This window comes from Lontra canadensis, unplaced genomic scaffold (assembly GCF_010015895.1).
Source record: "Lontra canadensis isolate GAN:19392208 unplaced genomic scaffold, GSC_riverotter_1.0 scaffold11, whole genome shotgun sequence".
Lineage (NCBI taxonomy): Eukaryota > Metazoa > Chordata > Mammalia > Carnivora > Mustelidae > Lontra > Lontra canadensis.
In genome coordinates, this window is record NW_022631005.1 from 11,910,245 (window position 1) to 11,934,005 (window position 23,761).

Here is a 23,761-nt window from a genome sequence, read left to right on the forward strand (position 1 = left end):
AGAACCAACTGATGGTTACCAGAGGGGAGGTTAGGGGAGGGGACAGGCTAAACAGGTGATAGGGATTAATGGCTGCACTTGTTCTGGTGAGTACCACATGTTGTATATATATGTTGAATCATCAAACTGTAAACCTGAAGCTAATATTACACTCCATATTAACTAACTAGAATTTAAATAAAAAAGTAAAAAAATAAAGATTATTGATTGAATGTATATTTATAGACAACAGATTGTTTAATTGTAAGCATTTTTATTTATTTTTCTTTTTTATTGTTTTAGATTTTATTTATTTATTTGAAAGAGAGAGAGAATGAGAGAGAGAGAGAAGGGGGGGGTCAGAGGGAGAAGCACACTCCCCACTGAGCAGGGAGACCAACTCGGGACTCAATCCCAGGACTCCAGGATCATGACCTGAGCCGAAGGCAGTCGCTTAACCAACTGAGCTACCCAGGCACCCCGACTGTAAGTTTTTTTTTTTTTTTTTTTAGATTTCTATTTATTTATTTGACAGACAGAGATCACAAGCAGGCAGAGAGGCAGGCAGAGATAGAGGAGGAAGCAGGCTCCCCGCGGAGCAGAGAGCCTTATGCGGGGCTCGATCCCAGAACCCTGGGATCATGACCTGAGCTGAAGGCAGAGGCTTTAACCCACTGAGCCACCCAGGCGCCCCACCCGACTGTAAGTATTTTTTAATCATTCTCTGCTTTAACACATCTTTTCAATTAATAAATCAACTACAGGTTCAGATTGTGATGGGTAAGAGTTCTTCTCTATTACTATTACAAAAGCAGTATTTGTGACAGAGTATAAATTCATGTTGAAATGATGAAGTTGTTTGGGATTGAAGGTCTATTTTCTTTTGACTCTCATTATTTTAGACACATACTGATAAAGAAGTTATTATATAATTATTTAATGAAGGCTTTTTAGTGAGAAATAAACTTTGGAAACAGATATACCCAACAATATCTTAAAATAATCAACACCAAAAAAATGACAGAATTACAATCAGAAAGTAATCCATCCATAGTCAACATACATTTCTCAGAAACTGATAAATCAAATAGGCAAGAAATTAATAAAGATTAAATGATTAGAACTACATAAAATGCTCAATCTAATGTAAATATACAGAGGATTATACAAATCAGTAAGAATTATAAATGAACATTTTAAAAAAGAGCACATGAGAAAAATTAGCACAACATGGTGGTTGAGAACATGGATTCTGGACCCAGACTGGTGGAATTAAAATTTTAGCTCTATTACTTGTGTAGACTTAGAGTATGTTACGTTTCTGCCCCTCAGTTTCCCCATCTGCAAAATGAAGATAATAATCTTATCTATGACATAGTGTTGAGCAAATTAAATAAATAAAGACTTGTTAAGTACTTAGTGCCTGGCCCATAGAAGCATTATGTAAATATTTGGTAAATAAATAAAAGTAACTGGCCTTAAAGACAATCTCAAAGATTCCAAATAACTGAAATCACATAGAATGTATCATCTAATTAATTTTCATAAATATAGAACATCTTAAGAAAATAGTATCCCCAAATACCCTGTGTTTGCAAATTTGAAAAACAGTGACAGGGAGCCTTGAAAATCACTATGAGGTCAGTGATCATAAATTTATAGCATAACCCAAAATGTGACCTTATTTGTTAGAACATGCCTTATTAGACAAGATAGCAGTATGAATAAAGTAAAAACACTAAATCAAACTAAAATATAAATGCATTAAGACAATATAAAGGAATATGTTTATTTGTGTTATACTTATGAAGGCCTTCTAAAGGAGACGAAAAGCAAATGCCAAAATGAAAAAGACGGATCAATTTAACTACATCAAAATTTAAAACTTCCATTCAGCAAAAGAATCACCAAAAAAACCTTAAAAAATAATTGATAGGCTGGAAAAAACATTTACAACATATTTAACAGTGAGGTGTTAATATCTGGAATGTAGAAAGAACTTCTAAAATCAGTAATAAAGAGATTAAAAAGCCCAAAAGAAAAATGGACAGTAAATACAGATATGCTGAGACAAGGCAAAGCAAAAGGCCAAAATTTAAGAAAGGATGCTCAGTCTTAGTAGTAACCAGAAAATGCAAAATAAAGCAATAAGGAAGTCTGACTTTTCACTCATAAGACACGTAAACATTTTTAAAAGATGGTAATATCAAGTTTGGTTGAGTATGGAAAAACTAGTGTCATAAACTACTGGTAGAAGGATAAACTGTTAACTCCTTTTAGGAGGGCAATGTATCAGTATCAATACAAATTTAAAATATGCATATCCTTTGAAACAGCAATCCTTCTTCATCATGTATGGAAAAATAATCAAATATGTGCACAAAGAATTAAGTAAAATGATAGGGGTGCCTGGGTGGCTCAGTGGGTTAAAGCCTCTACCTTGGGCTCGGGTCGTGATCCCCGGGTCCTGGGATCGAGCCCCACATCGGGCTCTCTGCTCAGTGGAAAGCCTGCTTCCCTTCCTCTCTCTGCCTGCCTCTCTGCCTACTTGTGATCTCTGTCAAATAAATAAATAAATAAAATTTAAAAAAAATTAAGTAAAATGATATTCACAGTAGCACTAATCATTAGAATGAAAAACACAAAACCTGAATGCCTATTAATTAGGGAATACATAAATAATATAACATTTATAATATGGAAGATAATATAACACTTGAAAGAGGTAGTTCTATAAGTGACATGGAAAGATTTCCAAGACATACTGTCAAGTGAAGAAAAGCAAGTTGAAGAACATATTCTAAGTGTAAAAACATTTAAGTGACATTTAAAGATCACACATAACGTTGTAGTACTTTTAGTATCTGTAGATGGTGAAATTGGGTTCCCTTTTATATAAAATACCATGAATTTCCAACCTTTCCTTCCTTGGGTGGTCTTAGTAAAAATCTTTGTATCTTTGTATCTTAATATTCAGAGACTAAAATTACATGTTAATTCAAACAAACATGTACTGAGTACCCACTATATAAGTGCTCAAAAACAAATAATACATAGTATAATTCCTCCAAACCTTTTTGGAAATCACTTGGAAGCCTCACTTAAGTGGCATGAAGCAATCAAGTACTTAGAAGAGAATTAATGTTTATTTTTGGCAATGGACACAAAGTTCTACTTTCAAGAACTGACTCAGGCATAAATTTTAACACATAACAGAGGTGTACAGGTCCAATTACTCATAAAATACTGATTTTCTATGTTCATTACCACGGACTTTAATATTTTATAGCAAAGGCCTAGAATGCTAAACATAAGCTTTTATAGAAGCATTTGACTTTCTCTTTATTATATAAATTTCCTTAGCATTCTTCAGCTTATAATTAAAAGTTTTTCCTTGATGACTTAAAATGCTTAAAAGAATTTTTGGGGGACCAAGAATGAAAACAGGACAATGACCTTAATACTAACAATGAACACATCAATGTATTATATTTGAGTTTTAAGAATACTCAGCATGAGAGAAACTCCTGGGCATCAGGACCAGCTGGGACTCTAAAACACTAAAGTTGGCTTAGGAGGCTTTAGGAACATGAGGAGATAAGATGGTGCAAGCAGTTTCATCTCTGGGGAAATCAATCTAATGTTAATGAAAAAATTTCCATTTAACAGAGGCAAAGGAAGAATAAGAAGAACTTTTTTTTTTTTTTAGTTCTAACCATAGGTACTATTTGAAGACTTTATTCTTTATTGCAGCTTTTAGTTTTTAAACTTCCAATTTGAATATGTTTTAATATTTTTATTTTCATAGTTTTTAAGATGGATACTAATGACTCATTAACCAATCAGCTAATAAACAATGACTCAGATTAATCTATCAGCTAATAAATTAGTTTCTACTGATATACAAAGTATCTAAAAAAGGTTACATAGCTTTACAGAGCATATATTAATTTAGTTCATAGCTGAGCAGTATTACTAGTTATTGATTAATTATACTGGTCAGAAAGATATCTAAATTAGAATCAAAAAGCAGATGTCGATAAATAAATCATCTATTAAACATAGCAGGCAACTATAAAACATAGCTATGAATTTTTATACTAAAAACAAGAGGGACAAATAAAAGGAGTTGTCAAATTTGTAAGAAAATAATTCTGAAACCCTCAAGCAAACTTCAAATTTAGACTACCAGGTCATTTCCTACTAATAATGAACAATTAATAGATAAATCTGAAGACAGGACTGCAATGATAATTCCAATGCTTCAAGCATGAACATTTCAATAGACAACCACAGTAATAATTTTTATATTTTAATCATGAATACTTCAACAGATGAAAAAAAATGCCAGGATATTGTAATACAAGTGCTATGATTTATCTGTATTATAGGACTAATACTGAGTAATAAAGAGATAAAATTCTGTACTGTTCCATATTTTCAATCATGATTTCATATCAAACACTGCCAAATAGCTCACTACTACGTAAGTTTTATTTTTAATTTATTTTAACTTTTTTTAAACATTTTTAAAATTTTTAATTTCTTTCTTTAAGAGAGAGAGCACAAGCCAGGGGAGAGGCAGAGAGAGACAGAGAGAGAAGCAGGCTCCCCACTGAACAGGGAGTCTGATGCAGGGCTCAATCTCAGGACCCTGGGATCAGGGCCTGAGCCAAAGGCAGACACTTAATCAGACTGAGCCACCCAGGTGCCCTGAAATTTCTATTTTTTAAAGAAAATTCCTTAACTACTTCATACATATAAAGATTCATACAAATACATTTCAATATTTAATATATATAAAATATCAGAGAGCCACTGAAAATTTTCATTAATCTTACAAAATACAAAAGGTACCATAAAAAATTAAAAATAAAATTATATTTAGCAAAAATGCATGTTTTGAGATGATGTTGATGTTAATCTTTTTCTTTGTTCATCAACAGATGTACAAGGGTAATTGGGTCACAGTGAGTTAGTAACTCAGATAATGAGAATTTTACAATACCCATGACTTTTTTTCCCTCATTGGACTTTTTAATACTTTTGTATTAAAGAAAATCTTTGTTATAGAGTGAATTTTATTCTAAACTTTATGATTTGCTTTCTAATATGTTTTTTCATTCATTCACTCATCCAAAAACTCAACCAGGTATCAACTTAAATGAAATTATTTAAATCCTTCCTTAGGGCCTACTATGTATCAGACATACTTCTAGGCACTGGGGGCATTGCATTTGGGAGGCTTACATTATAGTGGTGGTGGCAGAACAAAAACCAATTAAGCAAATACATAAATAAAGTAACTGCAGGTCATGTTCAGTGCTATGAAAGAAATAAACAGGGGCCTAAGAGAAAACAAGGATGGGTGCGCTGGGGTGGAAGGAGAGCTCTCTTTCAGAGAGAAAGGGGAGTCTTCTCTGAGGAGGTGAAATTTGAGAGGCCTGAAGGATGAGAAAGAAACTGGCCATAAGAATTGGGGGTGAGGGACACAAGTATTCCAGGCAAAGGAAACAGCACGTGTAAAACTCCAGAGCTGGACATGAGCTGGGTATGTTCTAGAACTGAAGTTAAGATTGATGTTGCTGGAGTGTAATGAGAGAAAGGGGGAGAGGCATGAGATGAAGTTAGGGAAAGAGGTAAGGAAGGAACCATGTAGGTCCACCTTATTCATAATGATGTTTTGCATTTTATTTTATTTTAACTGCAATGGGAAAGCAACAGAAGAGTTTAAGTAGATGAGTGACAAGACCCTAATTACACTTGAGGAAGATATTTCTTTTTAGGTGTGTTAAGAATGGACTGGTAGAAGCAATCTGCTAGAAGTCTTTGTGATAAAAGCTGACAAAATTTTGGATATCTATTCACAATGGCCTCTTAAAACTACTTTTTTGTATTTAACTGAATAATAATAGGCACAATTGGGGTAATTGGAGAAATAGGTCATGTTATCTGGGGGATTGTAATAGTCTAGGAAGTGCACATTGGGAGTGGTTACATAGGTATTTTAGACTTTGGAAAACATTTTCAAAGTATTCAAAGAGGTAAAAGTGCATTGTAAGCATCTATTATAAGGAAGGCAAAAAAGGTTTTGAAGTTATTAAAAAAAAAAAAAAAAAAGAACATTCTGACCAAAACCATACAAACAGCCTAAGTCCAAAGATAAGAAACCAGAGAGAAATCTGTAGAAGCTCAAGAGGTTGTACAGGGAGCTTTCTATATTGCTTAGGTATAAAAAAGCTGTGTATAAAGGCAAAAGGAAAGGCACATAAACCTGATTCAGCCTTCAAGACCTTGGTATGATTTGACCTGTGTTTTCTTTTTCCTTTTTTTTTTAAATTTAATTTAATTTTTTTTCAGTGTTCCAAAATTCACTGTTTATGCACCACACCCAGTGCTCCATGCAATACTTGCCCTCCGTAATACCCACCACCTGGCTCACCAAACCCCCCAAACCCCTCCCCGCCAAAACCCTCCGTTTGTTACTCAGAGTCCACAGTCTCTCTTGGCCTCCGAATACCACATTTTGTGAGTGTCTTTCCCTGACCACATTTTATAAGCGTTTCGCCAGTCATGTCCTTTTTTCTGTTCCCTGAATATGTCAAACTTGTTTTTGACTTTGTGCTTTTGTAGTTGCTATTCTTTGTTCTAACTCTTCCATTATTTGAGCTCCAATATCACCTCAAAATGTCATCTTGTTTATCTTCTTCATAGCATATATTCCTAACTTAAATAAAATTACTGTTTATGTATTTACTGCCTTCCTCCCATCACTAGAATTTCAGCAAGAGAGCAAGGACTTTATTTATCCTTTTTATGGCATTATTCTCAGTGCTTAGCATAGAATCTGGCACATTATAGGTCTCTTATAAATATTTATTGAATGGAACGAAGGAAAAAAGGTAGAAAGAAGGGAAGGAAAAATGAAAAGGCATTTGAGAAAAATGTCAAAAAGCTTATCAAATCCAGAATGAAGTGGAGTTTAGAAAAATCCTAAAGATATAAAAGTTACTGAACAAGAAGATTAAGGGATAGTTGGGCAAATAACTGCAATAATAAAATGAAATTAAAAGAAAATTAAATTTCAATTTTGTTTCTGTTTTCTTTATCAAGGAGAATAAATCTTATGTCAAAATGAAAAAATATATCTGATGAAGAATAAATCATATAAGACTTTTGGCTTCCAGTCAAGATGGAATACTAGGGGTGAGATTTGCCCTCTTGTGTGAAAGAACACCCACCCAGGAAAAAAAAAAAACAAAAAACAAAAAACAGGCAAAATATATCAAACTTTTTTTTTTTTTTTAAAAAGACACTAGATACCAGACAATCAAAGGAGACAACCAGGAAACAAAGGAGGCCTAGAACTGCCTTAACTTACTGCCTTGAGTGAGCTTCCAGTCTATGCGCATAGAGGGTGAATGAACCTGGTTGGAGCTCAGCAGATTCTCCAAGCTAAGTAGACACAGCTACTTAGGGTCAGAAGAGACCAAGGCAGTGAGTGTGTTTTCAGCACAGAGTGCTTGAGAATAGCTGCAGAGAAAGAAATGCAGAGATCTACAGAGGGTCCCGCCCTTTAAGTATAGGACTTGACCTATACTTTATTATTTTTCAAAGTAAGCTCTACACTCAACATGGGGCTTGACCTCAGGACGCTGAGATTAAGAGTCACAATGATCCAGCTATGGGCCCCAGAGGGTTCCCTCAGAGTATTTAGCAGAGTACTAGGCAGTGACTACAATGAAGAAACTAACTGAGGCTGAGGAAAGTATTCCCTGAGAGGACAAAGCAAATGGCACTTGACACTCACACTGGGCTGGGAACTAGAACACTTCATAACTCAGGAGATACAGGATAAAACACTCAGAAGTATCTTGCTTAGTAGTGGGGAACAGGTAGACTTAGATGAAACACTTTTGGTTTTGCCTAATGAGTTTTAAAAGCAAGATCTGAAAGGATCAAATTATTATTTCCAAGAAATTTAACTGCAATCCAGAGCAGACCTGAAAAATAAATGCATATGAAAATAGCAAAGACCCAACAAAGAAAATTCACAATGTCTAGCATGAAATAAACATTATCACACATGGGGGCACGTGGGTGGCTTGGTTGGTTAAAGTCTGATTTTAGTTCAGGTCATGATCTCAGGGTCCTGGGATTGAGCCCCTTGTCAGGCTCCCTGTTCAGCTGGCAGTCTGTTTATTCCTCTCTCTCTCTCATTCTCTCTCTCTCTCAAATGAAGAAAGAAATAAATAATATCTTAAAAAATTATCACACATGGAAAACAGCAGAAAAATAAAACACATAGTGATATGAAATATCAGTCAGTCTTAGATGAACTTCCAGGGAATTATACTGAGTGAACAAAGCCAGTCCCCAAAGGTTATATATTATAGGAGACCATTTATTTAACATTTTTGAAATGACAAAATTATAAACAACTGAGCCACCCAGGTACCCCTGAAATGACAACATTTTAGAAAAGGAGAACAGATTAGTTTTTACAGGTGTAGGGATGGGGATAAGGTTGGGGCAAGATGGAAGTGGGTTTAGTTATAAAAGGACAAGAAGAGGGATTCTTGTGGTGATGGAAAGGTGCCTTGACTGTGGTAGTGGATGAAAGAACTTAAACATGGGATAGAATTATACAGATCTAAAAACACACAGGCACACAAATGAATACAAGTATAACTGGGGACAGCTGAACAAGATCAGTGCTTTGTATCAACACATTCTGGCTATGTTATTTTATTTTTTAGTTTTTTTTAAAAAAAGATTTTATTTATTTATTTATTTGACAGAGAGAGACACACACACAGTGAGAGAGGGACACAAGCAAAGGGAGTGGGAAAGGGAGAAGCAGGCTTCCTGCCAAGCAGGGAGCCCAATGCGGGGCTTGATCCCAGGACCCTGGGATCATGACCTGAGCCAAAGGCAGACGCTTAATGACTGAGTCACCAGGTGTCCCTATTTTACTAGTTTTACTAGGCGTTACCATCAGGGAAAAGGGGACAAAAGGCACAGTGGATTTCTCTGTATGACTCCTCACAATTGCATCTACAAATAATAAAAATTTCAATTAAAAATATCAATTAAACTGATCCAGATTGACAGATTTTAGAATTAACGGATAAGAACATTAACACAGTTATAAGTATATTCATATGTTCAAAAATATAAAGAGATATGCAAGACATTAAAAAAAAAAAAGGACCTGGGCACACCTGGGTGGCTCAGTTGGTTAAGCAACTGTCTTTGGCTCAGGTCATGATCCTGCAGTCTCTGAATCAAGTCCCACATTGGGCTCCCTGCTCAGTGGGGAGGCTGCTCTCCCTCTAACCTCTCCAATCTCACGTGCACTCTTTTTCTATCAAATAAATACATAAAAAATCTTTAAAAAAAGAAGACCCGAACTGAATTTCCAGAGATGAAAATGATAATTTATGAGATAAAAAATACATCAGATGGTATTAACAGCAAGTTAGACATTGCACATTAGTAAACTTGAAGACTAATAATAAAAACTATCAAAAATCAAACAAAAAGAAAAATCTGGAAAAAAGAGAGTATCAGTGATACGTGGGGCAATTCACATGGCCTACTATATATGCAAGTGGAATCCCTAAAGGAGGGAAGAGAGTGGGGGACAAAAAACATTTGGAGAAATAATTTTGATTAAAAAAAACAAACTATAAACTCAGAGATTTAAGAAGCAAAACAAATCCCAAGCACAAAAAGCATAAAGAAAATGACAGTAAGGTACATCATAAACAAACTGTTCAAAATCAGAGATAAAGAAGTCTTAAAAACATCCGGGGGGGGGGAATATTATGTACATAAGAACAAAGAGAAGGATGAATGTAGATTCTTCAATGAAAACAATGCATGTGAGAAGACTATGGACTCTCATCTTTAAAATACTAAAAAATCTCCTCAAACCTGTCAACCTAGAATTCTGTCTACAGCAAAAATATCTTTTAAAAATGAAGATAATATAAAGAATTTCAGATATACAAAAGCTGAAAGAATTTATCACTGGCAGACCACTAGCACAAGTACAGTAAAGAAGACCTTTCAGGAAGACGCAAAATAATGCCAGATTGAAATAAGGATCTGAGACAAAGTAATAAAGAGCTTCAGAAATACTAATTATATGACAAAACATAAATTTCTCTCCCTCTCTTTTTTACTTTAAGTGAGCTCCACACCTGGGGCAGAGCCCAAGGTGGGGCTTGAACTCACAACCCTGAGGTCAAGACATGAGCTAAGATCAGGAGTCAGATGCTCAACTGACTGAGCCACCCAGGTGCCCCTAAACATACAGTTTCTTACATCTTATAAATATATTTTTATATTTAAATTTTAAAAAGATAATTGACAATTTGAATTTTTTAAATGTACTATAAGGTTTATAACACATGAAAAAGTAAAATATACAATGACTATACCACAAAAGCCAAAAGAGGAGAAATGGAAGTATACTAATTATAAGGTTCAAATACTACAAATGAAATGATATAATATCACTTGAAGGTAGATGTTGAGAAGTTAAAGATGTATATACTACAAACCCAAAACAATCAATGAATAACAAAATGGAGAGTTGTATCTAAAGAGCCATTAAAGGAGATAAAAATGAAATCATAAAAAGTACTTAATCCAAAAAAGGACAGAAAGAGAGGGGAAAAAGAATAAAGAACAGATAGGACAAACATAAAATGGGAAAAATGGGGCAAATAGCAGAATGATAGATTTAAACCTAACTATATCAATAACCATATTAAATGTAAACTGAGCACTAAATTAAAAGGCAGAGATTGTCAGTTTGTAGGTCTACAATCAGACGGGAAAAAGGAAAAAAAGGCATCCAAATTGATGAGAAACAAGTAAAACTATGACTATTTCTAAATATACATAGAAAATCCTAAAGACACTACCAAAAAACTATTAGAAGTAATAAATGAACCAGTAAAATTGAAGAATACAAAATTAACATACAGAAACTGGTTGCATTTCTATACACTGATAACATAGTAGCAGAAAAACAAATTAAGAAAAAACAATCCATTTATAATTGCAACAAAAAGAACAAAATACCTAGGAATAAACTTTACCAAGAAAGTGAAAGACCTATACTCTGAAAACTATAAAACATGCACTAATGAAGTTGAAGAGGATACAAACAAATAGAAAGATAGTCCATGTTCATGGGTTGGAAGAATTAATTTTTTTTAAATGTTCAGTCTACTCAAAGCAATCTACATATTCAATGCAATCCCAATCGAAATACCAATAGCATTTTTCACAGAACTAGAACAAATAATACTAAATTTGTATGGAATAAAAAAAGACCTTGAATAACCAAAGCAATCTTGAAAAAGAACAAAACCAGAGGTATCACAATCCCAGATTTCAAGATATACCATAAAGCTATAATATCTGAAACAGTATGGTACTGGCAAAAAAACCAGATACATAGATTATGGAACAAAATAGAGACCAGAAATAAATTATTTTTTTGTTGTTGTTTTAAGGATTTTTTTGCTTATCTAAGAAGGAAAGAGAGTGGGCAGAGGGAGAGAATGTTCAAGAGACTCCCCATTGAGTGTGGAGCCCAACTTGGGCTCAGTCTTACAATCCAAGAAATCATGAACCTAGCCAAAACCAAGAGTTATGCACTTAACCAACTGAGCCATCCAGGTGCCCCATAAACTCATGTTTATGCAGTTAATTAATCTACAACAAATGAGGCAAGAATATACAATGGGGAGGGGTACCTGTGTGTGTGTGTGTGTGTGTGTGTGTGAAATATGGAACATATGGAATACATAGATATGTATACACAATGGAATATCTCTCAGCCATAAAAAGAAATGAGATCTTGCCATCTGCAACACAGATGGACCTAGAGGGTATTATGCTAAGTGAAGTAAGTCAGAGAAAGACAAATACCATATGATTTCACTTACATGGTGAATCTAAAAAATACACAAATAAACAGACAATAAAAGCATAAATACAGAGAACAAACTGGTGGTTACCAGAGGGGAGAAGTGTGGGCAGATGGGGTGAAGGGGAGTGGGAGGTACAGGCTTTTAGTTATGGAATGAATAAGTCAGTACGATTAAAGGTACAGCATAAAGAATATAGTCAATGGTACCGTAATAGCTACATTTGTGGTTAGCAAATCATTAGGTACAGGGTTGTTAATAACTATGTTGTACCCCCCCAAGACTAATGTAACATTGTGTGTCAACTATACTTCAAAAAGTAAGAAACAGATTGCAATAAATGTCCCAATAAAATAAAATGCAATAAAATACTGTGTATGTTAATTAAACAAACAAATAAATAATAAATTAAAAAGCAAAGCCCAAATGTACGCTGTCTATAAAAATCACAACTGGGGCGCCTGGGTGGCTCAGTGGGTTAAGCCGCTGCCTTCGGCTCAGGTCATGATCTTAGGGTCCTGGGATCGAGCCCCGCATCGGGCTCTCTGCTCGGCAGGGAGCCTGCTTCCCTTCCTCTCTCTTTGCCTGCCTCTCTGCCTACTTGTGATCTCTCTCTGTCAAATAAATAAATAAAATCTTTAAAAAAAAAATCACAACTTAAATATAATCACATAATAGGTAGAAAATAAAACTATGGACAAAAATAAATTCTGTTAAAACTAATACAAGAATGCTAGAAGGTGCACTTGTGATAGCCAAAACTAAAAAGAACCCAAATATCCATCATAGGTGGATAGATAAACTAATTTTGATATATGAAGAAACAGAATGTAACTCAGAAAAAAAATACTGACTTATGAAACAGCAAGAATAAATCTCAAAATAATTATCTTCAGTGAAAAAGGCGAAATGAAAAGAGAATGTATACTGTATTATTGCATTTATATACAGTTCTAGAAAACAAATTTACAGTGCAGCAATTCAGTGGTTACCTGGGGACATCAAGGAGAGTAGCAAGAAAAGGGAGGTAGGGATTAGAAATTAATATAAGGAGGGATACGTGGGCAGCTTTGTCCATTAAGTGTCAGACTCTTGATTTCTGCTTAAGCTTGATTTCATGATTTTAAGCCCAGAATCCTGGCTCTGTACTCAGTGGGGAGTCTGTTTGAGATTCTTTCTCCTCTCCCTCTGCCCCTCCCCCATTCATAGGCTTGCACTCTCTTTCTCTCTCTCAAAATAAATAAATCTTTTTAAAAAAAGATTTGATGAATATAAGGAAGCTTTTGGTGATTATAGATATGTTAATTTTCTTTATTGTGGTAATGGTTTCATTTTTGTTAAAACATCAAATTGTACCCCTTATATATGTGTTGTTTATTTTATGTCAACTACATTTCAATAAAACCATTAAATTAAATAAATCAAAGAGGCAACAACTCTTCTTTACAGAAGTATTCTAATCAATAAATGCAGAAAGAATAAGGGAGATAGAAAATTACTATTAGAACTACACTAGTAGTTGAGGCAGGTATGATCCATCAATAAATTCTAAAACAGTAGGCGAAGGTTTAAGAAGAAAGCAGAAAACTGCACGGTATCAAAGGATCTCTTTGCAAATATTTATTAATTTCAAAGGGGGAAAACAGCAACTTCACAGTGGAGAAACTTGACACACACATCCTAAACCAAGTGATCAACGTTAACATCATCAATAATAATATATATCAATATCATGTGTCACCTGCTACAATGTCCTGAGGAGGGTATGTCACTTCCAATATTTGTTCCTAATTTGAATAATCAGGACAAAATATCAGATAAACACAACTGAAGGACCCTCAACAGAACGCCTGACTAGTAATCAAAGTGTCAAGGTGATGAAAAGATAAGGAGATACTAAGGAACTCTTACAGAATGGAGGAGACTAAGAAGACATGAAAACTAAATATAATGTGGGATCCTGGACTTCATCTTGGGGGGAAAAAGTACATTAATGTAAAAATCAGAATAAAGTCAGAATAAAAGTCAGAATAAAATCAGAATAAAGTCTATGATTTGGTTAATAATATTGTAACAATATTAATTTCTTAGTTTTGATAATTGGCTGATGACTATGCAGGGTGTTAACATTAGGGGAGGGTAGGTAAAGGCTATATGGAAATGCTCTGTACTATGTTTGCAACTCTTCTACAAGTCTAAAATTATTGCAAAATAAAAAAAAATTTAAAGAATAAATCAAAAGCTTGGACAGGTGAAAAAGTAATAACAGATCTCTTACCTACTTAGACAGAGCCTTTATTTGTATCTTGACCTACATAACTGTCTGGGAAAAAAAAAAAAAAAAGAATGAGAGAAACCTGGAGTTGAAATGACTGGATTGATGGTAATTTTGAAGAACTACAGAGACTAGAAGAGATGCTAGAAGACTAGATAATGAAACAGTTTCTAGTTTTTTTAAAAAAGGAAAATAATGTGGAGATCTCAAATTATAAACAAGTCAGGCTTTAAATCATGCTTTTTAGCTTTGTAAGATTTTTAGAAGGAATTAATGAACAGATAGGTTTACATGTGCTTAGGAAAGAAGACAGTAATGACTAAGAGCTAGTTTGACTTCACCAGGAACAAATTATGTCAGACTAACTTTAATCAAATTATGTCAGACTAACCTTAATCTGAAAGGACTGCGTGCGTTGCAGAGATTTAAAAAAAATGCTCTACTCTGGACCTAGTAACTTTGATTTCAAGAGGGTATTTGGCAAAATCAGTAGAAATCTTGTGGACCAGTTGGTGAAATAAGAGCTAGATGATATTTTGTAAGTTGTATATATTCCTTATTCACTAAATTGACTATTTATAGGTTTATGACTCAATCTCTAGATTCAATATCCCATTAGAATTCTCTATTGGCAGATCAAAAGGCTTTCTCTGCAGTCCTACCAGGTAAACATTTCCCATTAACTAGGATGAAGATAAAATGAATTGGAAGAATGGTTGATGACTATAAAATAGAATTAGGATCCAAATATTCTTAAAGGAATTTTGAAAAAAAATCCTTAAAAAATAAGAGTAATTTGGAAGATAGAGGAGATATAATTTTTAGTATATGATATAAAAAAAAGAAATTTTTTGGCTAACTGCAAGTTCACCAAGTCTTTCTGTACAATGCAGTTGGTTAGAGGATTAACAGAATCATACTCACCAGAGAGTAATAGTCACCCTAAATCAGAATGTGAAATTCTTCTGATAAACTGGAAGCATTTTCATATTTTAATCATTAAACTTCTTTAATTCATAGAAAAAAGGGTAATAAGTAAATCTTTGTGAAACAAGACCTATGAAAACAATGAGCTAGAGAAAATATTAGGAAAAGACAAATCCTTATTAATCATTGGTAGATTGTGAAGTCATATTCCTGTTGTGTCTTAAGTGCTAGCCTTACTTTAACTAGAACTGGTTCTACCTTTATTTTATATATTAGGATTTCATAAAATCAATCTTTTAAAATATAAGGATTAGAATACAGAAGAATAGGGGCCACAGGATAGACATCCATGAATTAACTAGAGAATAATAAAGACAAATATATTCAAGAAGGCTATGTAATCAGCTTGCCAGGATTGGCAGTCTATGCTAAATAGTTTGCTTTAATATAAATCCTTTTCCATTTCATGCATTATTTCACAAAGAAACACCAAGGGCCTGAACTAGAATTCCGAGATTGACACTAGAGAGAAGGGATACAATTGGGTAATACTTGGGATCTGAAATAAGCAAGTCTTAGTAAATATATGGATGTATGGTGTCTGATAATGCTGTTAAAGAATGTAGGAAAGGGATGGCAAACATGTTTTAATTCACATGCTTTATCAGTCAGGGCCTGACAGAAAATAAAACAGTATACTCAAATTGGGTAATCTGTGGAAAACTCTACCTACAAAGATCTGGGAAAGATTTAGGGGAACTGACAAGGGATAGTGTATGATCTCAGGGCTAGCAATAGGAGACCTATTATCACTTCTAAGTCAGAAATGACCAGTTTCTGGAATTGAAGAGGTCGTTGATAGTTGTGTCTTTCACTAAAGAAATGCAGCCAACCTGTGGCAACCCCTGTAAGAATAAATATCCCTAAATCACTCTTGTCCCACTTTCTAATCTTCTGTGATTGAGAAAACCCAATCAGAAGACAGAGGACAAGAAATCTCTTGAAGTAGTCTTGCACAAAGGTGATAGCACAAAGAACAGGGTAGGGAATAAGCATATACCAATCCCTACTTGATTGATAGTTGTTGCCTGAAACGCCATGTAGAAAAGGATTCTGTGATATCATCCAACCTCATTAGGACACATAAGCATGAAAGGCATATGCCCATTATGAGAATGGGATGAAGCAGTGTTAGCATGTGTGCTCATGAGTCCTAATAAGCATGGAATGGAGGAATAGCAGCATGTGTGTCATGTGGTTTCCAACCCTGCACTATGAAGACTTTCACACTTCTAGTTTGCCTGAATGGTAAATGGCTATATCAACGATGAATTTAAAAAAATACAAGAGAACAAATTTGGGAGTGGGGATGATAAATTAAATTTAAGGTATGTTGACTTTGAAATGTATTGACTCTGAGGTGTCAAAGATCATCTGTAGATACACGAATCTGACATTCTAAGGGAAGTCTAGATTAGAAATAGGAGTTTTGGAATCAGCAGTTAATATGTGATAGTTGAAACCATAAAAGTGAAGAGAACACAGAGTAGATAAAGTAATAGTTATGTATGAAATCAGGGGAATATCAACATTTTAAGTAAGGGGCATAGAAAAAGCCCACAAAAAGAAAAAGAGCAAGTAAAGTCAAAAGGTTATAAGCAACACCAAGGAAGAGTAGATTCACAGAAACCAAGAAAGCAGAATATTTATAGAAGAAAATTGCCACAAATGTCAAATGTTGAAGAAAAGGCAGTGAAATATAGACTGAAAATTTCCACTAGATATGACGATTAGAACATAACTGGTGCCCATGGTTTAGAGTAGTTCCAGGAATATAATAAGAAAGGAAGCCCAATTTCAAAGGGATGAGAAGTTAATGAGAGATAAGAATGCGAATATAGCAAATAATAACCTTTTGAGTTCAATGGATGAGGTGAAAGGGAGAATGAGTTGATGATAGCTAGATTAAAACAGGATTAAAAGGATTTTTTTTTTTAGATTAACAAAGCAAATAAAATTAAAGTATGAGGAGAACGAACTGGGGTAAAACTGAATATATTAGAATGAGAGGACTATTAGAGATGCCTGGAGCCAGTCCTACCAATGCATCCCTGAGGGAAAATGTCCTGCCCACAGTCCCTGCCCATCATAACACAGGTAATATGGTATAGTTTCTCACCTCTCAGTACAGGTGAGTGACTGCTGGTAGGTACATTAGTTAGTCATCCATTGTAAAAAGATGAGTTGAGCCAATTCGAGTCTCTTTGATAGGAGTATGAACTAAGAAATATGTAAATAATTAGCTGATTAGCAGTATAAAGTCAGACGTAAGGGTGGTGATATAAAAAGAAAGGATACTGTACTCAACAGCAACAAGAACAAAAAAACCCACCCCAAAAAATCTAATTTAAAAATGGTCAGAGGACCTCAATAGACATATTTCCTAAGAAGATATATAGATAGCTAATAGACACATGAAAAGATGGTCAAATACTAATCACCAGAGAAATGCAAATCAAAACCACAATGAGATACCACCTTACACCTGTTAGAATGGCTAAAATCAAAAGGACAAGAAATAACAAATCTTGGTGAGGATGTGAAGAAAAAAGAACCTTTTTTAAAAAAATTTTTAATTTTTTCAGTGTAACAGTATTCATTATTTTTGCACCACACCCAGTGCTCCATGCAATCTGTGCCCTCTCCAATACCCACTACCTGGATCCCCCAACCTCCCACCTCCCGCCCCTTCAAAACCCTCAGACTGTTTTTCAGAGTCCATAGTCTCTCATGGTTCACCTCCCCTTCCAATTTCCCTCAACTCCCTTTTCCTAACTCCCCTTGTCCTCCATGCTATTTGTTATGCTCCACAAATAAGTGAAACCATATGATAATTGACTTTCTCTGCTTCACTTATTTCACTCAGCATAATCTCTTCCAGTCCTGTCCATGTTGCTACAAAAGTTGGGTATTCATCCTTTCTGATGGAGGCCTAATACTCCATAGTGTATATGGACCATATCTTCCTTATCCATTCGTCTGTTGAAGGGCATCTTGGTTCTTTCCACAGTTTGGCGACCATGGCCATTGCTGCTATAAACATTGGGGTACAGATGGCCCTTCTTTTCACTACATCTGTATCTTTGGTGTAAATACCCAGTAGTGCAATTGCAGGGTCATAGGGAAGCTCTATGTTTAGTTTCTTGAGGAATCTCCCCAGTGTTCTCCAAAGTGGCTGCACCAACTTGCATTCCCACCAACAGTGTAAGAGGGTTCCCCTTTCTCCACATCCTCTCCGACACATGTTGTTTCCTGTCTTGCTAATTTTGGCCATTCTAACTGGTGTAAGGTGGTATCTCAATGTGGTTTAAAAAGAACCTTTTGTGCACTGTTGATGGGGATGTAAGTTGATATAGCCAATGTGTCAAATGGCATGGACTTTTCTCAAAACATTAAAAATAGAAATACCATCTGATTGGGGCACCTGGGTGGCTCAGTGGATTGAGCCTCTGCCTTCGGCTTGGGTCGTAATCTCAGGATCCTGGGATTGAGCCCCACATCAGGCTCTGTGCTTGGTGGGGAGCCTGCTTCCCCCTCTCTCTCTGCCTGCCCCTCTGTCTACCTATGATCTCTCTCTCTCTCTGTCAAATTAATAAATAAAATCTTAAAAAAAAAAAAGAAATATCATATGATCCAAAAATTTCACTATTGGGTATTTATCCAAAGAAAATGAAAACACTAATTTGAAAAGTTATATGCACCCATATGTTTACTGCAGCATTATTTACAATAGCCAAGATATGAAAGCAACCTAAGTGTCTATCAGTAGATGAACAGAAAAGGAAAATGTGATGCACACACATGCACACACACAGAGTAGTATTACACAGCCATAAAAAGGGTAAGATTGTGCCATTTGAGACATGGATGAACCTAGAGGGTATTAAGCTAAGTAAAATAAGTCAGACAGAGAAAGACAAATACCATCTGATTCCATTCGTAAGTGGAATCTAAAAAAATTAATAGTCTAACAAAAAGCAGAATTAGACCTATAAATACAGAGAAAAAAACTGATGGTTGCCAGAGGGAAGGTGGTTGGGTAAAATGGGTGAAGGGGAGAGGGAGATACAGCCCTTCAGATGTGGAAGAATAAGTCACAAGGCTAAAAGGCACAGCATAGAATCATTGTCGATGATATTATAATAGCAATGTAACAACCAAGATGATAGCTACACTTGTGGAGAGTATAGCCTAATATATAAATGCATCAAATCATGAAGCTATACACCTGAAGTTAAAGTAACGTGTCAACTATACTAAAAAACAAACAAACAAACAAAAAAACCCAAACCCCAAAAAACAAAGGATAGTGTAGCAGTAATGAGCCATCTTAAAGCTAAAGTTAGAAAAAATAAAAGCCATGAATGGGTAAAGGAAGCATCTATAAGGTCTAGCTATAAGAGAAACAGAAGAGGACAGAGATGTGTGGAGAGAGGCAGAGTCTCCCTGAGAGGTCATGACTCTCTAAAGGAGATTCAGAGAAAAAGAGAATGTCCATGATATTTTTCAAGTTATGATTTGTTAGTGTCCTTATATTAACTCCTCTTTTCTCTTAACATGAATGGGTTTCTGCTCCTTACATCCTAAACTCCAAACCTAAGACAAGGACTAAAGGAAAGTCATGGAGGAGTCAAAATGCAAAAGGTTGTCTTGAACAAGAAGGGAAAATTCAATCCTCAGTGATCTTAAGAAAGAAAGTAAGAATATGTGTTAAGGCAGGAGTCAGAAGAAGTCCATAGCTCAAATACATTTCTCAAAAAATGAAAAATATTAAAATTAAATGAGTTGGAAAAGAACCACAAAGACTCATATTTAGGTCTTTAATCCATTTTGAAGTTATTTTTCTATATAATGTAAGAAAGTGGTCCAGTTTCATTCTTTTGCATGTAGCTAACCAGTTTTCCCAACATCATTCGTTGAAGAGACTGTCCTTTTCCCATTGGATAATCTTACCAGCTTTGTTGAAGATTAACTGACCATATAATTGTAGGTTTGTTTCTGGGTTTTCTATTTGTTCTAGTGATCTATGTGTCTATTTTTGTGCCAGTCCCATAATGTTTTCATTACTACAATGAAGGAAATAATCAACAAAGTTAAAAGGCAACCTACGGAATGGGAGAAGATATTTGCAAATGACGTATCAGATAAAGGGTTAGTATTTGAAATCTATAAAGAACTTCTACAACTCAACATCCAAAAACCAAATAATCCAATTGAAACATGGGCTGAAGATAGGAACAGACATTCCTCCAAAGAAAAAATACAGATGGCCAACAGATAGCTAAAAAGAAGCTCAACAGCATTCATCATCAGGTAAATGCAAATCCAAATCACAAGAAGATATTGCCTCACACTTGTTGTATGGCTAAAATCAAACACATAAGATACAGCAAGTGTTGGTGAATATGTGGAGACAAAGGAACCCTCTTATGCTGTTGGTGGGAATGCAAACTGATGCAAACACTGTAGAAAACAGCATAGAGGTTCCTCAAAAAGTTAAAAATACAACTATTGTACAGTCCAGTAGTCACACTACTAGGTATCTAACCCCAAAATACAAAAACACAAATTCAAAGGATACATGCACCTCTATGTTTATTGTAAAATAGCCAAATTATGGAGGCAACCAAATGTCCGTTGATAGATGAATGGATAAAGAAGCTGTGTTATATAGATATACATCAAGTGAAATATTATTCAGCTATAAAAAAGAATGAAATCTTACCATTTGCAATGATATGGATGGAGCTAGAGAGCATAATGCTAAGTATAATAAGGTAGTCAAAGAAACACAGTATCATGATTTCCCTCATCTGTAGAATTTAAGAAACAAAGCAAATGAGCAAAAAACAACAAACAAACAAATAATAAACAGGGAGGGAAACAAAGCAAGAAACAGACTCCTACCTATGGAGAACAAACTGGTGGTTGCCAGAGGGGAGGTGGGTGGAGGATGGGTAAAATAGGTGATGGCTATTAAGGAGTGTACTTGTGAAGAACACTGAGTAATGTATAAAATTGCTGAACCTCTTTATTATAAGCCTGAAACTAATATAACACTGTATGTTAAATATACTGAAATTAATAAAATAAAATAAAATAAAATAAGACATATTTGAGAATAGAGATGAAATGAATAAATTCCCAGGAAAATGTGAAACATCATAATTATTACAAAAAGAAATAAAGATCTCAAATAAGTAATAAAGAAATTGAAGGGGCATGTGGATGGCTCAGTTGGTTAAGCATCTGCCTTCAGCTCAGTGTCCTGGGATTGAGCCCTGCAGACTGCTTCTCCCTCTCCTGCTCCCCCTGCTTATGCTCTCTTTCTCTCCCATCAAATAAATAAATAAAATATATATATATAAAAGAAATTGAAATGGTAGTCAAAGACCACTTCTCTTTTTTAAGTTTTTTATTTATTTATGTTTTATTAAGTAAACATGACTCCCAACGTGGGTAGAGATAAAATATCATGACCCTGAGATGAAAAGTCACTGGCTCTACTGACAGCCAGCCATGTGCCCCAAAGACCACTTCTCTTAAGAGACCCCAAGACCAGGTTATGCTGGTAGGTTCTACCAAATTCTTAAGATGTATATAATTCCTATTTCATGTAAGTTGTTTCAGAAAATATGAAAAGAGCAAAAGGTACCCGTTATTTATAAAAACGAATATAACTCTGATCCTAATATAAGATAAAAATAATACTGCAAAAAACAATCTAGCCACATGGTGACCTTAGTAGGGCACAAAATAAGGATAGGACCTCATATGTTTGTTGATGCAAAAATGTATTCTCTATTTGCAAAATCTTAAATCGGATTTGTAAGATAAAGCAGTAAAATGTGTAAGTAATATATTAGACAGTAATGATAATACTGCCTGAATTTCCACCTTAAAGTTATAAGCATGACCTTTTCCTTCCAATTCAGAATTATAATATATTCTCAATGATTTTCAACAACTCCTCTTATTACTCCTAATCTGTCAACTTCCCTTCCTTGCCACTGTCCTGTGTCATTGCTACTAATCCCTTTGGTGTGTTAGGGTTCAATGTGAACATCATGAACATCTGCTCTGTCTGCAGTTTATTGGGGAGGAGGCTGGGCTTCCCTTCCAAAGTTGGTGAACTTCAGGTTAGAAGATCAGATTTCCCAAACCAGGATAAAAGTTGAGAAGAGAACAGGGTCCTGGACAAGAAGATGTCTGCTACCAGTGACCTCCTGCCACCCCACTCTGGCATGCCTTGTTAACTTGAGTTAGAATAACTTAGAAGTACTGGTTTATAAATCATAGGAATGAATGAAATTAGCAATAGTTTGATTTGGGGGGTGTACAATTTTTCCCATTATCGCTTCACCATCTATTTCCTGCTAATCCGTGAAGATGACATAAGGCTAGAGATGTCTTTGGAAAAAGAGATGTCAATCACAAACCATTTTGCTTTTCTGTTTTGTTATTTTAATTAGTAGTATTTTAATTAACCAGAAAAGTCTGGTTAATGTAGTTTGCTTTCCTCAATTCTGACTTTTGACTTGAAGTGATTTATTTTTTTACATTAGTATTGGAGGGGTTAAAGAGGAGATTTTGAAGCCTACTGAATATAGATTAGGTGAACATAAATTTAAAAGTTAGATAGGAATATTTCCCACAGGATTGTCAAACTTCTCAGTTCCCTAAAACATGCAGTAGCTTCTTTTCCCCTTTGTCCATAAACTCTCACAAGAGTGAGAACTGAATAGTTTGTTAGAAGGCCTTTATCTTTATGCTGCTTGGTCTCCATATAACTGAAAGGATATCAAAAGGTCTGCGGCTTATACTGTTTCTGGAACTAACGACATTCCAGTAATGCAAAACTAAAAGAAATATACCATAACTCCTAGTAGAGAATTACAGGGTATATGAGAGGTTGAAAGCCCTTTAATTTTTTTTTTCAAAGATTTATTTGTTTTTCAGGGGAGAGAGCGAGAGGGAGAGAGAGAGAGAGCCTGAGCAGGGGGAGGGACAGAGGGAGAGGGCGAGAGAATCTCTAGCAGACTCTCCACTGAGCACAGAGCCCAACAGGAGGCTTGATCCCACGACTCTGATACCAACACCTGAGCCCAAACCGAGAATTAGATGCTCAACCAACTGAGCTGCCCAGGGGCCCTGGCAGTGAATTTTTTTTTTTTAAACTTAGTTTTAAACTGCTTCAAATTTGCAATTACATTGAATGTAGAAATGAAAGTAAATCTTTCATTGTAAACATTATTCCATAAGTGAATACTAGATTAAAATATTTCTTTAAATACATCAAGAGATAATAATTCCTAAACTCATTGTAACAAGAAAGAGCGGGATAGATATTACAAATGCTGTATATATTCCTGGCCTGACACGGACAAACACAAGGCAGCCATCCTGTAAAGGATGAAGAGAAGTTCCTCAGGTGAACTATAGGACAGACCATTTAGCACCAAGTCAGAGCTCAGGCTAGTTCTTTTTGCTTTAAGCTGTTGTTTGATTTTTCTATTTAGAGCCACAATATAGATATAATACTTATTAAGGAGTAATTTGGAAAGACGCT

At 35.0% G+C, this 23,761-nt stretch overlaps 1 protein-coding gene across 5 annotated transcripts in view; it reads right to left on the minus strand.

Annotated features, from left to right (window-relative positions):
- MBD5 (methyl-CpG binding domain protein 5) overlaps positions 1-23,761 on the minus strand; it is a 178,788-nt gene that overhangs the window by 88,988 nt on the left and 66,039 nt on the right. The window contains exon 1 of one of the 5 annotated variants that reach the window (XM_032856104.1): positions 12,991-13,101. The exons of the other annotated variants lie outside the window; for them this stretch is intronic. The gene's annotated coding sequence lies outside the window, so the exon portion shown is untranslated. Of the gene's footprint in view, positions 1-12,990; positions 13,102-23,761 lie in introns of those variants that run through there. 5 annotated transcript variants of the gene reach the window in all.